This window comes from Echinops telfairi, unplaced genomic scaffold (genome assembly GCF_000313985.2).
Source record: "Echinops telfairi isolate 266 unplaced genomic scaffold, ASM31398v2 ScPeMD7_23;HRSCAF=83, whole genome shotgun sequence".
NCBI classification, from domain to species: domain Eukaryota; kingdom Metazoa; phylum Chordata; class Mammalia; order Afrosoricida; family Tenrecidae; genus Echinops; species Echinops telfairi.
The window spans coordinates 57,376,162-57,398,655 of NW_022103920.1; the positions used below are offsets into that span (position 1 = coordinate 57,376,162).

The window sequence follows — 22,494 nt, forward strand, 5'->3', positions numbered from 1 at the left end:
GAGCCCATCGATGCAGCCACTGTGTGCATCCACCTTGTCGAAGGTCTCCCTCTTTTTCGCTGCCCCTCTACTTTACCAAGCATGATGTCCTTCTCCAGGGACTAGTATTTCATGTCCAAAGTACATGAAATGATGTCTTGCCATCTGTTAGTCTGGGTGGACTAGAACAACAAATCCAGGGAGACGCATATGTGTATAAGAAAGAGCTTTCTATACAAGAGCAATTGAATATTGATAAAACATCCCAGACCAGTCCATATCAAGTCCATAAGTCCGATATTAGCCCATATGTCCGATACCAATCTATAAAGTCCTCTTCTGATGAAACGCAGGCAATGACGCTGAATGTAGTAAGATCATCGGCCAGTAGGTGAAAAGTCTTGTGGATCCAGTGGCAGTGTAAGTATCTCAGCACTGGCATGGGTTTCCACATGGCTCCTCAACTCCAAGGCTCTGGCTGCATCAGCATAGCGCCACCAGGCAAGTTTGTCAGTAATGTCTCTGAGGGAGTGAGCATGTGTCCTGCCTCCAATGAGCTATCTATCTCCTTAGCACCTCCAAATGAGGTCATCAAGCTGCGACCTGATTGACAGGCTAAACTCCACCCCTGTAGCGTCCCGGCCTGCGGGACGCACGAGCAGGGCCCTGCAGGGAAAGGCGGACCTGGATGGAAGAAAAGACACGGAGACGTGGAGCAAGACAAAACGCTGATCAAGCTCTTTTATTTGGGCAAAGCTCGGGGTATATAAAGGGGAACTGGGAGGTGCATATTTTAATAAGGTGTGCTACACAACATCCAATCCAACATGTACATTAATGAAGCATAAGAATGCTAACCAATCAGCTGCAGGTAAAAAGGCGCGTGCTAGTTCTCAAAGACGTCCTGCATGCAGACTAAGGTTCATCAGGCGTAATGCAAAGTCCATCTTAGTCCAATGAGTGCTCGGCATTATTAACCAATGGGTGAAAAGGTCAACTCTTACAACCGCCCGTGCTACAGAGCACGTAGCTAGGAACGTGGAAGTAGGGTTGGGCAGGAATTAGGCAGGGCCAGTCCCCCACAGGTTTAGCAAATGAAAGACGAAACTTAACAACCAGGAAGCAGCCAAGTTCGGCTCCGTGGCTGAGGCTAAGGCCTTAATGGCCACCCGCTCCCAACACACCCCTTCACTCTTAAGTCTCAAATTGACAACAGATTATGTAACTACCACACCATCCTTGCCTCTAAGGAGCATTCTGGCTGTACTTCTTCCAAGACATAGTTGTTTGTTCTCTTGGCAGGCCTTGGTACTTTGAATATTCTTGACCAGCACCATAATTCAAATCTATCAGTTCTTGTTTAATCTTCCTTATTCAGTATCCAACTTTCACATGCATATGAGGCAATTGAAAATACCATGGTTTGGGGTCAGGTCCACTTTAGTTCTCAAAGTAACTTCCCTGATTTTCAACACTTTAAAGAGGTTTTGTGCAGCACATTTACCCAACGCAATGTGTCGTTTGAACTCTTGACTTTTGCTTCCATGAGCTTTGATTGCGGGTCCAAGCAAGATAAAATCCTTGACAACTTCAATATTTTCTCCATTTACTATGATGTTACTGATGAGTCCAGTAGTGAGAGTTTTGGTTTTCTTTAGTCAGAATAAATTCCATGGCAACTATTTTGGTTTTTTTGTAATATATAGATAGTGGTGGTTTGGTGATAAAATTCTTATTATCCTTGTGGGAAACATAGTAAATGTGTATCAGGTGTGGCCACCAACTCTCTCAGTGGAGACTAATGTTACTGTGTGTGGAACAGTTATAAGAGGAGCTTCCAGACTAAGACAGAATAGGAAGAAATGCCTCTTGGTCTATTTCCCCAAATCCACTGGATGATGGCTCCATGGATCACAAGAGTCAGATCCACATTCAGTCACAGGGACGGCATGGGACTGGGACTCTACATGCAGCCACCACCACTCTAGTCACCAGGAGGCAGTGTCATAGCAGCTCACTGCAACATGAATGCATTTCTAAGAGCAACCTATTTCACAGCTGAACCTGGGCTCTCTAACATGAATAAGGTTAAACTGTGTCTCCTGAGGGTCCAGCGAGGACTATGTCAACTGAGAGAGATCTTTCTTGCCTGTGTGGGGTACACCCCAAACCAAACCCACTGCCACCAAGTCCATTTTAATCATAGTGACCCTACTGGACAGCACACAACTGCCCCTGTGGGTTTCCAAGACGAGAGCTCTTTAAGGGATTAGAAAACCTGGGCTCTCTCTCTCAGAGAGGCTGGTGGCTTAAACCTACCCACCTTCCAGTTGGCAGCGCAATTTGTAATCACTCCACACCACCAAAGCTCCTGACCTTGTTTTAAGATAAACCAAGCAGCCAGATTCCTATGTGAAATCTCCTGCTTCCTAAATCCTAATCCCACATTTTCCTAAATCTTTCACACGCAACTGGTCAAGCAAAACACAACTGGAAACCTAATTGGTGCTGCTGTGCAGGATTGAGCTCCCGAAAATGTTTCCCATTGACTCCTCAGCGCCAGGACAGGGTACAAGGGAGAGGACCCCCCAGTCAAACCTACTGCCTTCGAGTCATTCCGACCGAGTAGAGCTGTCTGCGGGTTTCCAAGGCGGTACGTCTTTGCCGGAGTCCACTGACACCCCTTGCCCCTGAAGAGTGGCTGGTGGATTCAAACCATCAATGATCTGAGACGATGCACCATGCCAACAGGGCTCCGCGGTAGAGGACATACTGGATGAAACGGGACCTTCATTAGAATTGTCTATAAATGATCTCAGGAAGGATCACTAATTTCCGTAAATCACGTTCTACTTTGTAGAAACCACTTAACCTGTGATTGTTTTCCCTAAATATTATTGCTAACTCACCAGTTTGCTGCTGTGCAGCCTTTCAATGACACAATGCCTGTTCTTCATCTAATCAGCGGGAATCATTATACCTGCTTTGAAAAAGAGCAAAAGCGGGTAAATGGGTCCTGTCAACAGTGGGGACGGATCCAGACATAAGAAATGAGGGTTTTTCGATAGTGGTTGCGAGTTAGGCTGCAATTTACAAGGCCGGCAGTTCCTAACAGCCTGCGGCTCCGAGAGAAAGACGGGGTTTTCTATGTCTCAGAAATTCAGAAGGGGGCACTTCCACCCTGTCCTGTGGCATTGTCATGAGTTGGCATTGACTCGGTGGCAGTGAGTGAAATCCTGCAATAGGAGCCTTGGTGGTGTCGTGGGTTATGTGTTGAGCAGCTATCACAAGGCCAGCAGTTCAACTCCACCAGCCCCTCTGCAGGAGAAAGATGAGGCTTTCGGTTCCTGTAAAACCACACAGGCGCAGAGACCTACAGCATCCCTTCCAGCCTGTCCTATAAGGTCACTAGGAATCATAATCGATTTGATGGCAGCAAGTTTTTGTTTTTGAACGTCTGCAGTGAGATCTAAGAATGGCTTTTATTCTCAGAAATCTGAAACAGGACCTACTCCCCTGCACCCCAGGCTGTGTTTCTCTAACCATGGTCATGATTTTTACTTTAAAAACTGCAGGGATGAGGTATCAGGCATCAAAGAACAAAAAATCATATCACTGTGAATGAGGGGGAGTGTGGAGTGGGGACCCAAAGCCCAGCTGTAGGCAACTGGACGTCCCTTACAGAAGAGTCGCAGGAGGAGATGAGCCAGTCAGGGTGCAGAGTAGCAACAATGAAACATACAACTGTCCTCTAGTTCTTAAATGCTTCCTCCCCTCCCCCCGCCCACCATCATGATCCTGATTCTACCTTACAAATCCCGCTAAACCAGAGGATGTACACTGGTATATATAGAACTGGAAACACAGGGAATCCAGGACAGATGATCCCTTCAGGACCAGTGGTGAGAGTGGCGATACCGGGAGGGTCGAGGGAGAGTGGGGTGGAAAGGGGGAACCGATTACAGGGATCTACATATAACCTCGCCCCTGGGGGACAGACAACAGAAAAATGGGTGAAGGGAGACGTCGGACAGTGTAAGATATGACAAAATAATAATTTATAAATTATCAAGGGTTCATGAGGGAGGGGGGAGCAGGGAGGGAGGGGGAAAAATGAGGAGCTGATGCCAGGGGCTTACGTGGAGAGCAAATGTTTTGAGAATGATGAGGGTAATGAATGTACAAATGTGCTTTATACAATTGATGTATATATGGATTGTGATAAGAGTTGTATGAGCCCCCAATAAAATGATTTTTTAAAAACTGCATTATTAATTCTACTGCTATTCCTAAGGAACCCTGGGGGCTTAGATTGGGTTATGTGCTGGGCTGCTAACTGCAAGGTCATCACTTGGCCTCCCCCAGCGGCTCTGAAGGAGAAAGGGGAGTTTTGTGCTCTGGGGAAGGTCTATCCATAGCCTTGTGAATTGAAAGGGGCAGCTCCACCCCCCCCCGCCCCCCCCCACCAGAGGCTCCATGGTTTGGAACTGACTTGAGAGCAATGGGCTATTACTATATTCCTTACCAGATCTTTTTTCTTCACACCAAATATATTTCTCTTCTTTCTTCTACGAACCATCTGTTTCCGCTACCAATTTTATCTTTACCCTATTATTTATCCACGAATACACAAATGCAATGTTCTAGCATTTAATATACGTACATATACACATCAAAGAGGCGTCAAAAAGTTTAAATTGAATTGAAAGTTAATCAAATTTTCCCATGAATTATTTGAAGCCCACCAGGGATCCTCATGCAAGGCTGCCTGGTGGAACACATCATTGCAAATCATAAGGTGAGTGGATAGAATCGATCAGGTGCTCAACAGGACAGAGATGTAGTGGTGCCCTTCTGTACAGACTGAGGTCATTCTTCACTGCCCGGTGAGGTCACCAGGACTCCTCTCCATGACCATGGGGAGATCTCTCGATGAGTGGAAGTAGTGTTGCTACAAAACAATAGAAACACTTCCTCTATTGTTTGTCAACGTATCTTCCACCTAGGCCTTCGCACATCTGAAGGCAGCGTTACCATCTTTAACCCTTCCCTGAGAATTCTGTGTTTTCCTATTTGCACATGTCAAAGGCATAGTTTGTCATCCTCAAGGGACCCAAATTGTGTTGCTTTGAAATATATTAGAGTTTGGGGAACAAGATGTGCAACAGACCAGGGCAGTAGGGTGGATGCTGCTCTCAAAGAATAGGTGGATACATTATGAATCTTTTTCTAGCCTTTTCCTCACCATGCAACTTTTAATTTTCTTGTAACTTCTTCATATCATAGACCTGAGATTGTCCTCGGTCCTTAGAGGAAGGTCGATCAAGAATGCCCCCAATCGGTCACCGTTGCATTCTGAGTTGACTTCGCTCCCTTATTTCATTGGCCCCAAAGACCCCCGTGGAAGCCACTGTTTTAACTAAACATTGTTTTTTACTGGAAGACTTATCTGCAGCCATCCCCTGGTGACAGAGACATGCTTAAACATGCATGGCTTTCACTGCACCATGGTGTGGGTGTATAAACTGGTAAGTTAGTCGTTGCGATCATTCTGATTTACCCTCGTTTTACCCTCACATATATGTGTATGCGTATGTGTGGATCATCTATGTTCTACCTAAAATCACCTTTTTAAATACCAGCTGGATGTGTCCCCATTTTGGTAGGGACTACCTAAGACAGCGGTTCTCAACTTGTGGGTCATGACCCTTTTGGGGGTCAAACGACCATTTCACAGGGGTCTCCCAATTCATAACAATAGCAAAATTACAGTTACTAAGTAGCAATGAAAATAATTTGATGGTTGGGGGGTCACCACAACATTAGGAACTGTATTAAAGGGTCACGGCATGAGGAAGGTTGAGAACCACTGACCTAAGAGGAGTAGAATTTCGAAAGATTCATTTTTCTACATCTCTCAGTTTATAAATGTGCTCATTGCATCCCCATCAGCTACTGTCTATATCATGGAAGCCTGGAGCACTGGGGAGAAGGAGAAGATTCAAATCACCGAGTCCCACAAAGGCTTTTTTTTAATCATTTTATTAGGGGCTCATACAACTCTTATCACAATCCATACATACATCAATTGTGTAAAGCACATTTGTACATTCACTGCCCTCATCATTCTCAAGATGTTTCCTCTCCACTTAAGCCCCCAGCATTAGGTCCTCATTTTTCCCCTCCCTCCCTGCTCTCCCCTCCCTCATGAGCCCTTGATAATTTATAAATTGTTATTTTGTTATATCTTGCCCTGTCCGACATCTCCCTTCACCCACTTTTCTGTTGTCCGTCCCCCAGGGAGGAGGTCACATATAGTTCCTTGTAATCGGTTCCCTCTTTCCAACCCACTCTCCCTCTACCCTCCCAGTATCGCCACTGAAACCACTGGTCCTGAAGGGATCATCCGCCCTGGATTCCCTGTGTTTCCAGTTCCTATCTGTACCAGTGTACATCCTCTGGTCCAGCCAGACTTGCAAGGTAGAATTCGAGTCATGGTAGTGGGAGCGGGGAGGAAACATTTAGGAACTAGAGAAAGGTTGTATTTTTCATCATTGCTACATCGCACCCTGACTGGCTCGTCTCCTCCCCGAGACCCCTCTGCAAGGGGATCTCCAGTGGCCTACTCCTGGGCTTTGGGTCTCCACTCTGCACTCCCCCCATCATTTACTATGGTCAGACTTTTTGTTCTGGTGATGCCTTACACCTGATCCCTTCGACACCAAAGTGGCTAATGAACTTCAGGTGGGGACTCACATCACAAATCTTCCTGATCTGGATCCCTGTGTCCTTGTCAAGGCTCTGGAAGTGCTGAGGACCACTCCCAGCCCCCCCCCCCCACACCCAGCTATATTTGCAAAATGCTCAAGCTCCACTTCAGGTCTGCCCCAGCGGGGCAGGGGAGCCTGCAAAGTGAGTCTGAGTGCAGTGAAGTCTGATGGCCCCTTCTCAACTGCTGTCCTGGGGGAAACTGCCAAGCATTGTGTTGCTAACCATTCACTCCTCCCCATGCCCCCACCCCCAGGCCCTCCAACATTGTAATTTCCAAGATTGGCTTTAGTCATTTAATAAGATAATGACGTTCAAGCCTGGCTCCATTAGGATCTGAGATGATGTTTATAATTGCAATGTGCATTTAGGTGGCGCCTCTCTTCAAGCACCGAGAGCTTTACCAACATTATCTCGGTTGCATCTTCATGACACCCTTGGGAAACAAGCTACAGAGCAGCTGAGACTTGAAGAGGTTAAATTCGTTGCCCAATCTGAGATCACATCTGAGATCACAGGTCCGAAGCCTGCTTGATTGGGTCTAGAGGAGGCATCTACAGCAGTGTGTTTGTGTGTGGGTTTCACACCGGGTGCTGAAAATGTCTCTGAAGGTATTTCACATGCAGGCTTATACATTCACCGAAACGTTAAGCCTTGTATTCAGTGTGGAATCAATGATGTGTGCCTTCTCCACTTGGCCACAGTCACAAACTAACATACAGATCTAATTTCAAACTCTGACCCGCTCATTACCGTCTGTGGTACTTATTTAATAAATATTTATGTAGTATTTACATATGCCAGGCACTATTCCAAGTGCTTAATAAATATTAACTCATTGAGTCCTCACAATGATTGGCCATGGCTTTCCTCATTGGGGAGCCCTGGTAGCATAGTGGCTCTGAGTTGGGCCGTTGGAAACACTTCGCTGGGCCTGCTCTGGAGAAAGACAGGGGTCCTGTAAAGAGTGTCAGTCTCAGAAACCCACAGGGGTGGTTATACCCAGTCCTATAGGGTTTGGTGAGTCGGCCTTGATGGATAGCCGAGAGTGAGTGGACTCCTCATTTTATAGATAAGGAAATGAAAGCCCAGAGAAGCTCGATAACTTGCCCAAGGTCACACAGATGGCAAGTAGCAGAGCTAAGGGCCAGTTCCCCATTGTTTGGTTATATAATTCATGCCTGTAAACAAAACAGCATGCGATTATCAAGCTTTTAATAATTATTAGTCAAAGATGTTCTACTTCTCATGCCAACCACTGTTTGGTTTGTTTGTTGTTTGGTCTGTGCCCATGGTTATTGACTTAACCCATTCCAGGGCAGTTTACCAAAGAGACTACCAAAAGCTCAGCTACTCATCAATATATTCCTTTCAGAGTCCAGCAAAGGACCGCCCAAAATTGTAGAAGAAAGGGAATCCACTCTACACTTGTGTTTTGGAAAAAGCTAAAGAGTGAAATTCTTAAAAAATAAAAAAAAAGAGTGAAATTCTCTGCCCCAGAATTGGGGTGCGTTGTCACAGTAAGCACATATAAACTTCACAATTGGCTTGTGCAACCAGCTTAGGTTTAGAGAGCGCTTTCTACTTTCCATAAGTGCTGTCTGCATTCATGATTTCATTTGATCTTCACACAGCAGACCAGTGAGGTAATCAGGGAAGCTACCTCATGACAGCCATTTTATAGATGAGAAAACCGAGGCCCGGCGTCATTAAATTGGCTTGTCCAAAGTCACCCAGCTAATGAGCTGCAGGAGCAGAGCGCAGCCAGGGTCGGATGCTGTTAAGCCTTGTAAATGATCTCATCTCACATTAAGCCTGCTAGCTTCTGGTGATATCATAGCTGAAATCAGACATTTAAACAAATAAAAGTCCGAGGGATTTCTCCTTGGGGCTGCACATGCTGGAGACCCTTGAGAACATGGAGTGGTTTCCAGTTTCAGGCCCTATCTCTTGCCTTTTGAGAGGACATGAAATAGGCTGTCCAGGGTCAGAGAAAGGAGAAAGGCTGCCATAGGGTTGCTTCCACCAAATCTGGGGTTTCACTTGTTCCCTGGCCCAGCCTCCTCTCCCGAGGATCCACCGCTTGAGGTGTGGCCAGCTCTAGGTCCTCAATCTGGGCATAGACACTGTGGGTTATTGAATTTTGTTCGGCAAGGGAGCGATAAAAAGGCAATTCTCTGTCATGGGTAATGTATAGGGTAGCCATTGGATCTTGGAGGTCAAATCTGCCAACTTCTATTTTCTTTCTAAAATGTTTTTTTATTTAAAACGTGCTTTGCTTTTTCCTTTTCCGATTGCTGTGAAAGTTACAGTGAATTATCACTTATTCATTATAATCAGATTTTAGAGCACTTATTGTTTAAAATGCTGCATTGTAGGAACTTTTTCCACTCAGCCTTTTTATTTATTATACATGTGGTTTGATATTTCTCCAAGTAGGTCATTATTGCAAGTGTTGGCTCCAGTTCTCATCTGCAGAAGATCTTTGCTTCCACGTGACTGGAGCCCAATTGTCTGATGTGAGCCTCTTCCATTGTCTTCTCTGCCACCTCAGCGGTTCCTGGCTTTTCTACCCTGATCACTTCCAAGGCTGTACTTGTGAGGCTATCTACTCTCATAAATATTTATAGCCTTGGGAAGTCTACCAAGGGTCCAACTGGGTGAGAATTGACCCAAGGGCAGTGGGTTTTCTGTTAGAAAAGCCACCATCTCTTTCCAACTCCACTACCCTCTCCTTCACCAACATGGGTTCCCTGAGTAATGCAAATGCTCAGATGCCAACGGAAAGGTCAGTTCAAGTGCACCCGGAGGCCCCTCAGAAGAAAACCCTGGTGATCTACTTTGGAAAGTTAGCCATTGAAAACCCAATGGAGCATGGTTCTCCTCTGACAGCCATGAGTCAGAACTGCCTCAGTATCAGCTTGGTTGGCCCCAACATTCCTACCGTCTTTTCTGGAAGGGGTCCCTGAACGCACCAGCAGGTGTAGGTCCCTGGAGCTCCTCAGTAGTTAACTCCTGGCTTGGCCTCTATGAGGATAAAGTCTGGCTTTCCTCATGATGTCTTTTATCCATCACCCTTCCCTAACCCCAAGACACGGGGATTCCTGAGTATGTTCTCTGTGCTCCACACCTGGCCAGGTGGCCATTGGCGCCATATGACCCTTACATCTGAACGATCACTTCCTTTGGCTTTCCTTTGAAACAACTACTTTCTCGACTCAATGTTTTCTGTTTAAGTCTCATTTATGAGTAAAGATGTAATACCTAAATTTAAATTCTAGCAATTAGGAACCAGGGAAACATCAAATGATCAGTACATAGGACCAAATATATGAGGTTCACTGTAAGACCAGAAGGGTAAGTCAGCATTATCAAATCTATTAATATTATTCACCATATTAATAAATTGAAAAAGCTTACAGATAGCACTATAGCTGTTGGCATCTGATAACATTTAACATTCATGCTTGATTTAAATCTCAATAAAATGGGTACTGTTTCTTTAACAGTCTAAATACATTTCTCCCATCTTACACAGCAGCTTTATCATTAACAGGCCACTAGTAGACCTATTCTCACTAGAATCAAGAACAAGTACAAGGGAACTTCAAAAGGTTCATGGAAAAATAGAAAGGAAAGATAATGGAATTCATCCACAAACTTTTTGAAGCCCCATGCAGGTTCAATATCACCGGTATTATTAAACAGTATTCTGAAAGCAGTATCTAGCACAATTAGAGGAGGTGGGATGGGGGTGGTGCTTTAAATAGCAAAGGCAAGTAAGGCAAATGATGATTTTCAGAAAATCTTACATAATGAACTATAACAATGTAACAAATAAAGATGAAACTGTTTAGGGTAGATGGGTTAGACAATGTATATGGATATTTTCACATTTTCTTGTGATCATATAATTTCATACAATTTATATGAATGATGATTTGGTAACAGTTATCAAAGAAGCCCTGGTGGTGTAGTGTTTATGGGCTGGGTTGCTAACTAACTATCAGTTCAGCAGTTTGAAACGACCAAGCTCTATCTGGAAGAACAGGAGCACTTCTACCCTGCCCTGTAGGGTCATTATGATCTGACATCACCTCAATGGCAATGGGATTGGTTTGATTTGAGACCAACAAAAAAGCACATGCTGCAGGTCCAGTCATTTCATTTCTAGGAATACATTCATGTATTTGCATATGTGGGAAATTATGTATATAGAGGATATTTACTGTATCTTTGTTTATAATAAATGTTTAGAAGCAAATGCATGAGTAGAGAGGTGTTCCTATAAACTCTGGTATACCCAAGCAGTAGAGTATTAGACAGTCATTAAAAAGACTAAGGAGGCTTTAGGTGTTTGATTATGAAAATACCTCCAAAATACATACAAGAGGAAAGAGGAAGCCACCCCCCCCCATGGGATTTTTAACATTCTTACTAGAATTTAAAAAAAAGTATTTTAAAAATATTAGTTAAAAAAATCCTATGAAAGCAAAACTATAATAAAAACTCGTGAAGAACTGGAAAACGAATCCACATGAACCCTGCCTCAATCTTCGTTGTTGCATAACGGACTACTCCAGAGCCGAATGGCTTTAAAGAAGTTAGTCATCGTGTTTTCACAGTTCTATGGGTTGGCTGGGCTCAGCAGGGTAGTTTTCCGGCTGCACTGGGTGTAACTTGGATCACTTGGGCTGGACACAGATGGCAGTGGAACACTCCTGATGCCTCAACGTCGCGGACTTTCCAGGTGGTCTCCCACCGTTCAGCAGCTCATTGGAGCTCCTTGGCAGCTCAGGAACTGACCTCCACACCACAAAACACAAACTGTTTGTCGTTTAAAGGCCTATGTGTGGAATTAACACAGTGTCAGTGCTTCCTCATTCTACAAATAGTATAAGGTTCAAAATCAACACCGATTCAAGGATAGGAAGAATTTGTTGCCATATTTTATCCATTACAGACCTCCACATTTGCTTGCCTCAAATCACCAGAGTTGTTACAATCTATTTGGAATCATTCCTTTAAAGAAATCATTTTATTGGGAGCTCTTACAGATCTTATAATAATCCATAATTCAATTAGGTCAAGAATATTTGTACAGTTGCTACCACCATCATTTTTAGAACATTTTCTTTCTTCTTGAATACTTTGATATCAGCTCCCTGTTTTCCCCTCCCCCTGTGGCAGTTACTTAATCGCCTGTCAATTTGTGAAGGGGTGGAGTCTAGCCTGTCAATCAGGTTGCAGCTTGATGACCTCATTTGGAGGCACCACAGAGATAAATAGCTCACTGGAGGCCAGATATACTGACACTCTCTGCTTCATCTTCCTGTGGACGAGACACATAGAGCTACACTAGAGCCCTGGAGCTGGAGGAGCATGTGGAGATAGATTGCAGCCAGTGCTGAGATGCTTACACCACCACTGGATCCACAAGACTTTCTAACCACTGGCCTGTGATCTTCATGCATTCGACATCATTGTGTGTGTTTCATGAGTCTTAAGAAGAATTCATAGATTGGTATCGGACATATGGGCTAATTTTGGACTTAAGGACTTGATTTGGACATGGCAGGGATGTTTTCTCAAATATTTAATTGCTCTTGTATATAAAGCTCTTTCTTATACACATATGAATGTCTATGAATTTGTTTATCTAACCTACCTAGACTAACACACTCCCCCACCCTACCCGCCAGGAATCTTTATTATTATATTATATACTATTATTATTATTTTGCTGTATCTTACACCATCCAATGTATCCATTCGCTTCCAATTCTGTTTTTTGTTCCCATTAAGTGAGGTTATGCAGTTATCATTGCTATCGGTTCCCCCTCTCCGCACCCCTTCCTGTACCCTCAGGAAATCATTACTCCTATTACTATTTCTGAAGGGTTTATCTATCTTGGATTTTATACGCTGAATGACCTTAATTATCCAAATCAACATACACAGGTCTCACATGATTAATGAGGTGAAACTAAGAACATAATAGTAAGGGGAGGAAATATTAAAGTACTAGAGGATATTATGTATTTCATCAGTGCTATACTGTACCCTCGATATAGCATCCCTTCTGTGGTAGTTACATAATCAAGAGTCAACGTGAGGATATTATGAGTGAAACTTGTCAATCAGGTCATAGTCAATTGTGTTAGTCTGGGTCAACTAAAGAAACAAATCCAGGGAGACCCATGTAAGTATAGAAGAGAGCTTTATAGCAAAGATTTAATAAAGTTTAATGGACTTTATATCAAAGTATATTAATAAAACATCCCAGCCCAGTCCAGATCAAGTCCATAAGTCCTATATTAGCCATTATGTCCAATACTAGTCCATAAATTCTTCTTTAGATACACACAGTACATGCAATGATGCTCAATGCAGGACGATCACAGGCCAGTGATGGAAGCAGTGCGGTGGATACATCCCAGTCTTGGTGAAGCTCTCCATGTGGTTCCTCCAGCTCCGGGGCTCTGGCTGCCATCAGCGTGGCTCCATGTGGCTTGTTAACAGGAAGGTGCAGCAAAGAAAGTGTGTGTCCCGCCTCCAGGGAAGATGAAGAAGAGACCCACAAGGAGAGATCAATCAGGCTGTGTGACCTGACTGACAGGCTAGACTCCAACCCTATAACCAAGTTGACGTGAAAGTATGTAACTACCATCCCAATGATGCCTCTGTGTGGGCATGGCCTTCTCATGAGGATTCTGGGAACTTCCTCTTTTTCTCCCAGGCGGAAGGCCACACTCTTTCTCTGTTTCACATCCCTGTTGACAAGCCATATGTAGCCACGCTGATGGCAGCCACAGCCCTGAAGATGCATCCACCACCATTGAGTCCACAGGACTTTCCACCCACTGACCTGTGATCTTCCTGCATTCAGCATCATTGCATGTGCTGTGTGAGTTTGAATTCATGGGCTAATATCAAACTTTTGGATTTGATCTGGACTGGGCTGGTATGTTTGTTTAACATATAATTACTCTTTGATATAAGACTCTTTCCTATCTATATGAGAGTCTCCCTGGATTTGTTTCTCTAGTTTACCTGGACTAACACACCTTCCATGTGGCCCTTCTGTGAGGGATTGTCAAATTATCTGACAGATGCGTTTTGATTCTCCACTTGGTCTACACTCCTTCATGTCAATCTGATTGCTTTTTTTGGAATTTCTAATACCTATTCCCATCGACACCTCGTGATCACACAGGCTGATATGGTTCTTCCATGTGGGCTTTGTTGCTTCCCTGCTAGATGGCTGCTTGTTTAACTACAAGCCTTTAAAACCCCAGATGCCATGTCTTTTAATAGCCAGGCACCATCAGCTTTCTTCACCACATTTGCTTATGCACTCATTTGTCTTCAGCAATCCTGTCGGGAAGGTGAGTATCATAGAATGCCACATTATTTGAACAAACTGTGGAACCATTCCTTAAAGTTTCAAAAATCTGGAATAGAATCTTACTTAACACCTTATATAATTACTATTTTATGTACACCTTATGTAATTACACCTAGTAGTTACTATTTGTTTTTAAAAAATCAGAACAGCTCAATTCTGTCCTGAGATTAATAGAAATGTAATTTTATAGGTTCTTAAAACCCAAATGCTTCTTTAAGAACTATTTAAAATTCAGCTAGAATTTCTATAAGTCTGTTTTGTGGATACAAATATCAGGCTGCATATCTGTAAAATCTGGAGAAAGTACATGAGTTTTAATCAACCTTTTTTCCCTAACAGAATATCCAGTTTGTATCTATAAAGAAGCTCTATTTTTCTGGAAGGCAGATCCAAAACATACACTAGAGGGTCCGCCTTTACCAAGAATCTCACCGGCTTCCTTGGTGAATTACTGAGGGATTTGGGGCTGGAGGTGAGGTCTCTGATCCATCAGAGTTGTGTCTTTGGTTATAATATAGCCTTCTCACAAGTCTCCAATGCATCTTCTTACCTTTGGACTTTTTTCATACACTATTCCTTTTTAATCTAGATAGTCCAAACTTTCTCAGTCCCATACTTTCCCTTTTGCCTAAGCTTGACTTCCCTTTTGGGGGAAGGTCTCAGTTCTTATACATAGTGAAACTTTCTTTGATTTCCCACCTCCTTTTCCTACTTCTATTGTGTAGACAGTTTTGCCAGCACTACCTGCTATCCCTTTCCTGAGCCCTGGACCCATTACTCTGGGTTGGCTCTCAATGGCTATGTCTGTATCATAAGACCAGCTTCCCAGAATCTGGCTAATTAGTCCAGGGAGGGGCACATCCTCAAGCCAGAATTTTGAGCGGAGAGACTTGGAGTTGTCCACAATTAAGTCACCGGCATGGAAGCACATCAGAAGGAAGTACAGGGACTCCTGCCAAAGAGGTAGAACTACTTTGATTCTGAACCTTGTTTATCCCTTCCTTGAGTGTGAGTCTCTCCCCATCTCCCCAGACTTTCACATACACTCACTCTTTCCTTTGATGAAACTATTCATAGTTGTCTCTGCCTCCCAATGACGTAGTGCAATTTACCCCAGTTGGAATGAACTCATGTACGAGCGAATGCTTCTCTTTTCAAGACCAGAATGTTAGACCTTGAGCACCATACACAATGCTTGGCACACGATCGGTGCTCCCGAAGTACTCATTGATTGAATGAGCACATGGAAATGCAAGCATGATGCAACTCTGGAACATGTCTGAAAGGAAAGAGACTTTACAATGGCTGGATGGGAAGACTAAGGCACCACTTGGGGAAAGGATTCCATATAAGTAAGAGATGGTTTGAGCAGAAACCCTTGAATTGCTCAGGCAGTCATATAATTCAGCCTTTCGGAGATCCTCACATGTAATCAGATGACAGAGAGTAAGTTTAAAAGCTCTGTCTAGGAACTTTCTTCTCATAGATGGGAACTAAAGATGGGAAGTGCTGCAAGGAGGGTCTTGGCTCTGGGATGCCATGGCCCTGCAGTAGCGCTGTGAAATTGCACAGCAGGAACAACATAGGCAGAGCGTCTGCAAGGCTCTGTGTTTCAACACAGCAACCTGGATGGGCCCTTGGCAGGAGGGAGAGCTACTGGGAGTGGATGAGAACAAGGAGATGAGGAAGAAGTCATTTCCTATTTACACCAATCCCCACCCATAAAGCAGCCTGGAGACAGAGTTGGCAGAGTTGACATTTCTGTAGGTTCTACAACCCCAGAGTGTTGGGGCTGCCCCACCTCCCCACTGTTCATACTTCCAAGGTTGGTGTCACAGAGGTGACACTATCTCAGCTGCGTGCTGAGTTGCTTCAGTAACAAGTGGTCGCACTGCGGGATATGAGTTTGTCACTTACCACTGAGGTGTGCATATTGATTATGTTAATTTGTAAGACACGAACCTGCTAGATACCTGAGTCAAATGTGTGAAACCATAGTTCAAGAAGTGACAGCATTATATTTCTGTGCTTTCATGACCTACTTCCCATTGGCTCTGAAACAACTTTCCATCAGAACATGTCTTAATAGCAGCCAAATTCTGGATGCAAACCCACCTCTGAACTGTGGAGTGATATCCCACTCAGAGTCCAGGAAGAAAGCCTGATTTCTCAGCAGTCAACAGTCACAAGACAGCAAGCCTCGGGGTGCATGACGCACTTCATTCTTCTGGGGGAGCTCGCGGTGTGCCAGTTTGGGCTTGTCCAATCCTGCCAGGCAAACGCTCTGCCAACATACAGGTGTCTTTGTAGAGGTGAGACACTGTATTCACTTGCCGTAGACCTCAGACCACCAAATCTGTTTTAGTAACATTTTTTTACCCTAAATTTTCTAGTGAAGGCCCATATCTTCAAAATGTCTGTTTAATAGTAGAAGGAATTATATAGCCCAGAAGTTATACTTACAGGCTACATTGCCAGACAGTCTCTTGTTCATTAGGGTACAACCAGTTTCCTTAACCCTTCTAGCCATTTTTCTCTCTGTGACATGGAAATAATATTAATGCGATCCCTTATGCAGTTGGTGTGAACATAACTAGAAGACAGTAAGCACTAAATAGTATTATGATAACTGCCTTGCACTCCTAAAGATAGCAAAATTATTTATAATGTGGAAGTTTGTTACGATTCTTTGACATTCCCCCCATTGAGGGGACACCTATGTCCCCTCTACTGGAATCTGGGCAGGCTTGTGATGCTTTGGCATTAGAATGTGCAAGAAGGAATATGTTCCAGTGACGGCGCATAGCCGAGCAGGTCATTTCTGCCTTGTTTGCAAGAACAGGGTCACTCTGTAGGTCTCTGACTAACCTATGACTGCTGTGCTGGAGTGGTCACTTGGAAGCATGCTGAAGGACCATCCAATCAGATTTCCACCCTTCCTGCTTTGATAAATATCCTTCTAAGAGCTCAGGCATTTAGAAGGATATTTATCAATCTCCACTAGTCTAACCCTCCGCTGTCCCCCCTAACTGTTGGAGGCCTCTCAGCAGAGCTCCAAGACTTCTAGAGCAGGGACAAGTCAATCTTCCCATTCTTGTCCAAATTCCTGACCAGTGGGTTTGAAGCGCTCACCGTCCTTCTTAGCAGCCGCCCCTGAACTGTGTGGCCGACAGCGCTCTTCTTTGTAGCTATAGCCAGATGGACCATTGAGAAAAAATGCGATTTGGGGGTAATGATGACTTAATAGCGAACACGATCACATCCAATTTTGATCTGTGTGCCTATGTGTCAAATCTCGACCTCGTTTCCAATGACCGCATACTTTCTATGTAAACCAGAAGTTCTGTGTGAATCTGAAGGAACTCGCAAAGAGAGTGCCCTTTGAACTCCAGTAGCAGGGAGGCCCGGGAGGAGCTACCCCAGCCTAGTCCGACAGAGATTTCTCTTGCTTCTGGTCTTGAGAGAATCAAGGGAAACAAAAGCGGAAACTCAGAGCTCTCTGTTTAAATGGACTCCAATTGCATTCCAACCTATCAGATCCATAATGCAGAGATTCCTAAAATCAATGTGCTGAGTGAGACAGCTTTATCAAATACGCTTGCCTATCGATTATTATCCTGGCTTTTACGTGCAAGCAAGCATGCCTCTTTGTTGTGATCAGAATTACAGTATATGAAAACCATTAACATATAAAATACCCATTCAATGATCTCCCTTATTTTATGTGAGTCTATAAATTTTATTGGATCAGAGACTCAAAAAACAACAATAACAAAACCCACACAAAAATTCACCACGATAAAAGAAACAATGCCTTTTACCCAGCACTGCAGACCTCTTCACCTCCCAGAACTTTCTTCTGATGCAGAAATAAATGTGAGCATGGTAATGCAGCTCCCACCCTAAAGGCTGGCACTCCTGGACCAAGTCAGATCACAGGAAAGCGGCACAGCTGCTGAGGTTCGCCATGACACCCTGGGCTTTTATCTGGGGGCAGGGATTAAAACGGTGCCCTAGGCAACCCAGTGGTTTAATACGCAGCTGCGAACTGAATGGTTGGTCATTACAACCCACTCAGTGGCTCTGTGGGTGAAGAGACCCAAAGATCTGTAGTCGTAAAGAATCCAAAACACCAAAACCAAGCTCACTGTCATCAGTCCATTTCAACTCCTAGAGACCCTTCAGGACAGGGTAGATGAGATTACAGCCTAGCAAATCCTACGGGGTATTTCTACTGTAGCATCTGAAATTGATATCGACTCACTGGTACCTCACAGCAGCAACAGGTGTGAGAATTGACCATCGGGTTTCGCCTTTGCTATTCATCATTCTCTGCATTAAAGATCTAAATGAATGTGTCCCTGGAAGAATTTTGTATTGTGTCCCTGGAAGAATTTTGTATTTCCTAGTGAGCTTTCTTTAGTGAGGTTATAAAAGCTGTGTGATTGATTGTAGTCCCCTTGGCATGCAGCTGTGGCCAAGGCGTTAACTACTTGTGAGGCCTGGTTCCTCCACTGACAGACTGAGTGGGCAAACTGACTTCTTAAGCACCGTCAGCAAGGGCGACTGCTCTGGTAGCCAGGTTATCACTGTTGTGAGGGTGACGTCAGGCACGAGGATATGATGATGGTAGCAGTCATGGTTCAACGGCAGAATGTCCCCCTTCCATGTAGAGCAGGGTTCCATTCCCAGCACCACCAGTGCAGGTAAAGGTGCCGCCTCTGTCGCTGAACATAGAGCCTCAACAATGACTAACAACAACATATGATGGCAACTTCCACAGGGAAAAAATGGTCACTTCCTTCTTCTTCCTTTTTAATGAAAGAAAAATAAAGATTGGGTCTCTTTAAACTTAGATTTCTAATAAAGTAGAAAAACCCAGGGCTTTCCATAACCCCGGCCAAAGAAAATATCCTCATCTCTGAAAATTTCTGGGTCTTTCTGGGTCTATGTTCCATTTATTCTTTTTCCTATAAAAATTGACATAGCATGATATTTATCATTTCAACATATTTCTTGTGTACAATTCAGTGACAGCAATCACATCCATCATAATGGGCCACCATCACTAAATCTCATGCCAAATTTGCCACGACTTTGAACACAATCTTAATTCCATTCGCTTTTTCTTCAAAAAAAAAAAGGTTTATTGGCACTTCATCCATATATCATACAATTCAATAGTTCAACCATATCAAGAAGAATTGTATAATCATTACCACAATCAATTTTAGAACATTTTCTCCCTCCCCCCCTACTCACTGTTATTCATGTTATATATATATATTTCAATTTTGGCAAAAATATACACAACAAAACATTCACCAGTTCAATAACTTCTATATGTGTAATGCAATGCTATTGATTATACTCTTCTGGCTATATAACCATCTTCCATTTGTTCTTAATCCTAATTCCAAATATATTATTTTAAGAAAGAAACGTGTACCAAATTCTTAGAAATCTTGGTCTGACTTCCACGCTACTTTCAGACAAAGTATTTCAGGCTGAAATCCTGAATTGCAAGAAACTCATAAACAAAAAGAAAACTATTTGTTCAGACTGTGCTTTTAAAATATGTATAGCATTGACTGCTCTGAGACACTGCTCCCTGCCCAACCCCCATACACAGAAAGATTGTCCAGCAAACTAGAAAGGAGAGCAGAATTTTACTGCTAAACTCATTTTACTCCTAAACCTTCTTGAGGCACCAAAAAGATTCCAAACTCAGCTTCCCATAGCATAACCAATCAGAGAGGGCTCTTTAAGCACAGGAGACTTGTGGTCTTAATTTACAAGGGATCATCTATATTTCTTTCTTAGGGCTGCACAGAAATTCTACGTTTTAAATCTCATGCAAATGCCTATGTCCTGCAAAAGTTTTCCCAGTAAGAATGCACTAGTAATATTTCCAACTACTCAGAGACAACAGAACAAATTCAGGCAGAATCATGAGATAAGGTCTTTAAATTTGCATCTCCTGCTTTTTGAGAACCTGAGATTTAAATACTTTATTTAGCAAATCTTCTTTTGTAGTTTAAACCTTTGAAACACAAGAAACTTTTGGATAATTATTATCCATCCTTGTTGCTAATCTCCCCGCCCCCCTCCCCACCCCCACGCCCACCACCGCCTTTCATCTCTGTATTTTCACACACACACACACACACACACAGTTCATGAGATTTGTATATCAGTAATCGATGATTCATTTTTAGATTTACTGAACATCCTACTTATATTTATTTTTTGGTGGGGTGATCTCACTACGTTTAAAGTATAGTTTTAAAAATAAATTGTGGGCTAACACTTCAAAAAATAAGTTTAAGATCTTGATATGAATCAGTTATAATAAAACATCATGATAATAAAACTCTCTCTTTTGATAAATTGCTTTAGAGAATGTAACCTGTTTAAAAAATAAAAAAAAAGATAGTCTGTACAAAGCTCCCCAAACCAAACTCACTGCCATCACGTCTCTGGCTACTCATAGTGACCCTGCAGGACAGAGTAGAACTGCCCTGGTGGGTTTCCCAGACTGGAGCTCTTTAAGGGAATCGAATGCCCCGTCCTTTCCTACAGAAAGGCTGGTCATTTCAAACTGCTGAGCTGGCACTTAGCAGCCCCTGCCTAACAACCCCCACCCAGGGCTCCGGCGCCCTCTCTCAAAGAGAGTCTATACATTGAGAATTTGTGAGTGAACCTAGGAACTGTTTCGTTCATGTCAACAATAGATGGGTGTAAGCAAAACATTCTCTTACAGATTATATGAAGGCGTTCTAGTGGTGTAGTGGTTACACGTTGGGCTGCGAACCAAGAGGTGAGTGGTTTGAAATCACCAGCTGCTCTGAGGGAGAAAAATGAGGTTTTCGACTCCCTTGAAAAGTTTCAGTCTGCGACACCCACAGGATTAGTTCCAGCCTGTCCGGAGTCAGAGTTGACTCCATGGCAGTGAGTTTGGGTTTGGGTTATAGGTTTTATTAGACTGATGCCAATCTCCAATGTATCTGAATGACTTGATTGCACAGAACACCTTTGGAGGAGATGCTGCTTTGGATACTGCATTCGGAGGCGAGAGAACACCATTTGGGCAATGCTGTTCTAGCTCATCAGTGAGTCCCAGCATGTACGACTCTACCGCATACATCAGGAACATGAGATAAGAAACTAAGTCACATCAGAAGAGCCAACATGAAGATGATGGGGCCGAGAGGTGGGTGCGGAGAGCGGGCTCAAAATGAAGGCCAGAGGACTTGGATCTCAGACGGAACAAAAGCATCCTGGTTACGGAACTTTCCCTACGTGGACCCTTTGAAAGTCACGGCCTTCTCCAGAAAGGTTCTTCTTGTGTGAAAAATGAGCTTTTGCCCAGGCATGCTTCTGAAACTTATCCTGCTCAACCAAGAGAAGATGAACTTTTCCACCCTGAGGAACATCAGGGGCTGTGCCCCACTGAAATCACAGCTCAGAGTCAAGGCTGTGCAGCAGGGTCAGCCCTTTTGTTTCTCCCCAGTTCGGACCTCTCCCTGGACTTCCTGAAGGGCAGTGAGGTTCATGGGGTTTGAAGACATTCTCAAAGATCCCTCGCAGAGTGAAGTGATGGGGGAGCTGCACTGGATGGTGAAACACAAGCTTGGTTTGCTGGGATGGATCTCCCGCAGAGTTTTCCCCTTGCTGTCACTGAATGTCCACGGACACCTTGAAAACCAACAAAAAGAAGTGACCATGCTCTGGCCTCAGAAACAACATTCCCTTCTATAAATGTTGGGAGCACACATGTCCACACCGTGTTACTCATAGTCACCCCTGGACTGTGGCCTGACAAAAGGCCTCCTTCAGCACTTACTGACTTTGGACAAAGGATTTAACTGCTTCGGAGCTTGGAATCTTCTTCTGAGTGGAGATGATTCTAAGACCTAATTCAACCAACTGTGAAGTTTAAGTGAAACAATGTATGCAGATTAGCAGGTCTGAGGGAGAAAGAGGAGGCTGTCAGCGTCCATAAGGACCCACACTCTCAAAAACCTTAGGGGACTGTAGTGTCACTATAAGGAGGAATAGACTTCAAGGCTTTGGGTCCAAGCACAACAGTCCGTTGCTAACAGAAGAATTATGATCCCTTTCTTCCTGGTTTGTCTTCATCTGCAAGCTATACTGAAATGTGTTTGGCATCATAGCAATACACAAGCGCCCACTGGCAAGAGGGCACTACCCATGAGGTACATTGGCCAGGAATTGAACCCGAGTTTCTTGCATGAAAAGCAAGCAAGAATTCTACCCTGAATCACTAGTGTCTCCTATACACGCAGCATACGTTCAGCAAAACCATGCTGAAAGTA

General features: G+C 43.7%; 1 pseudogene; it reads left to right on the forward strand.

Annotated features, from left to right (window-relative positions):
- The first annotated feature begins 21,392 nt into the window (after positions 1–21,392).
- Positions 21,393–21,916, forward strand: LOC115869199 (annotated as a pseudogene).
- The last annotated feature ends 578 nt before the right edge of the window (positions 21,917–22,494 follow it).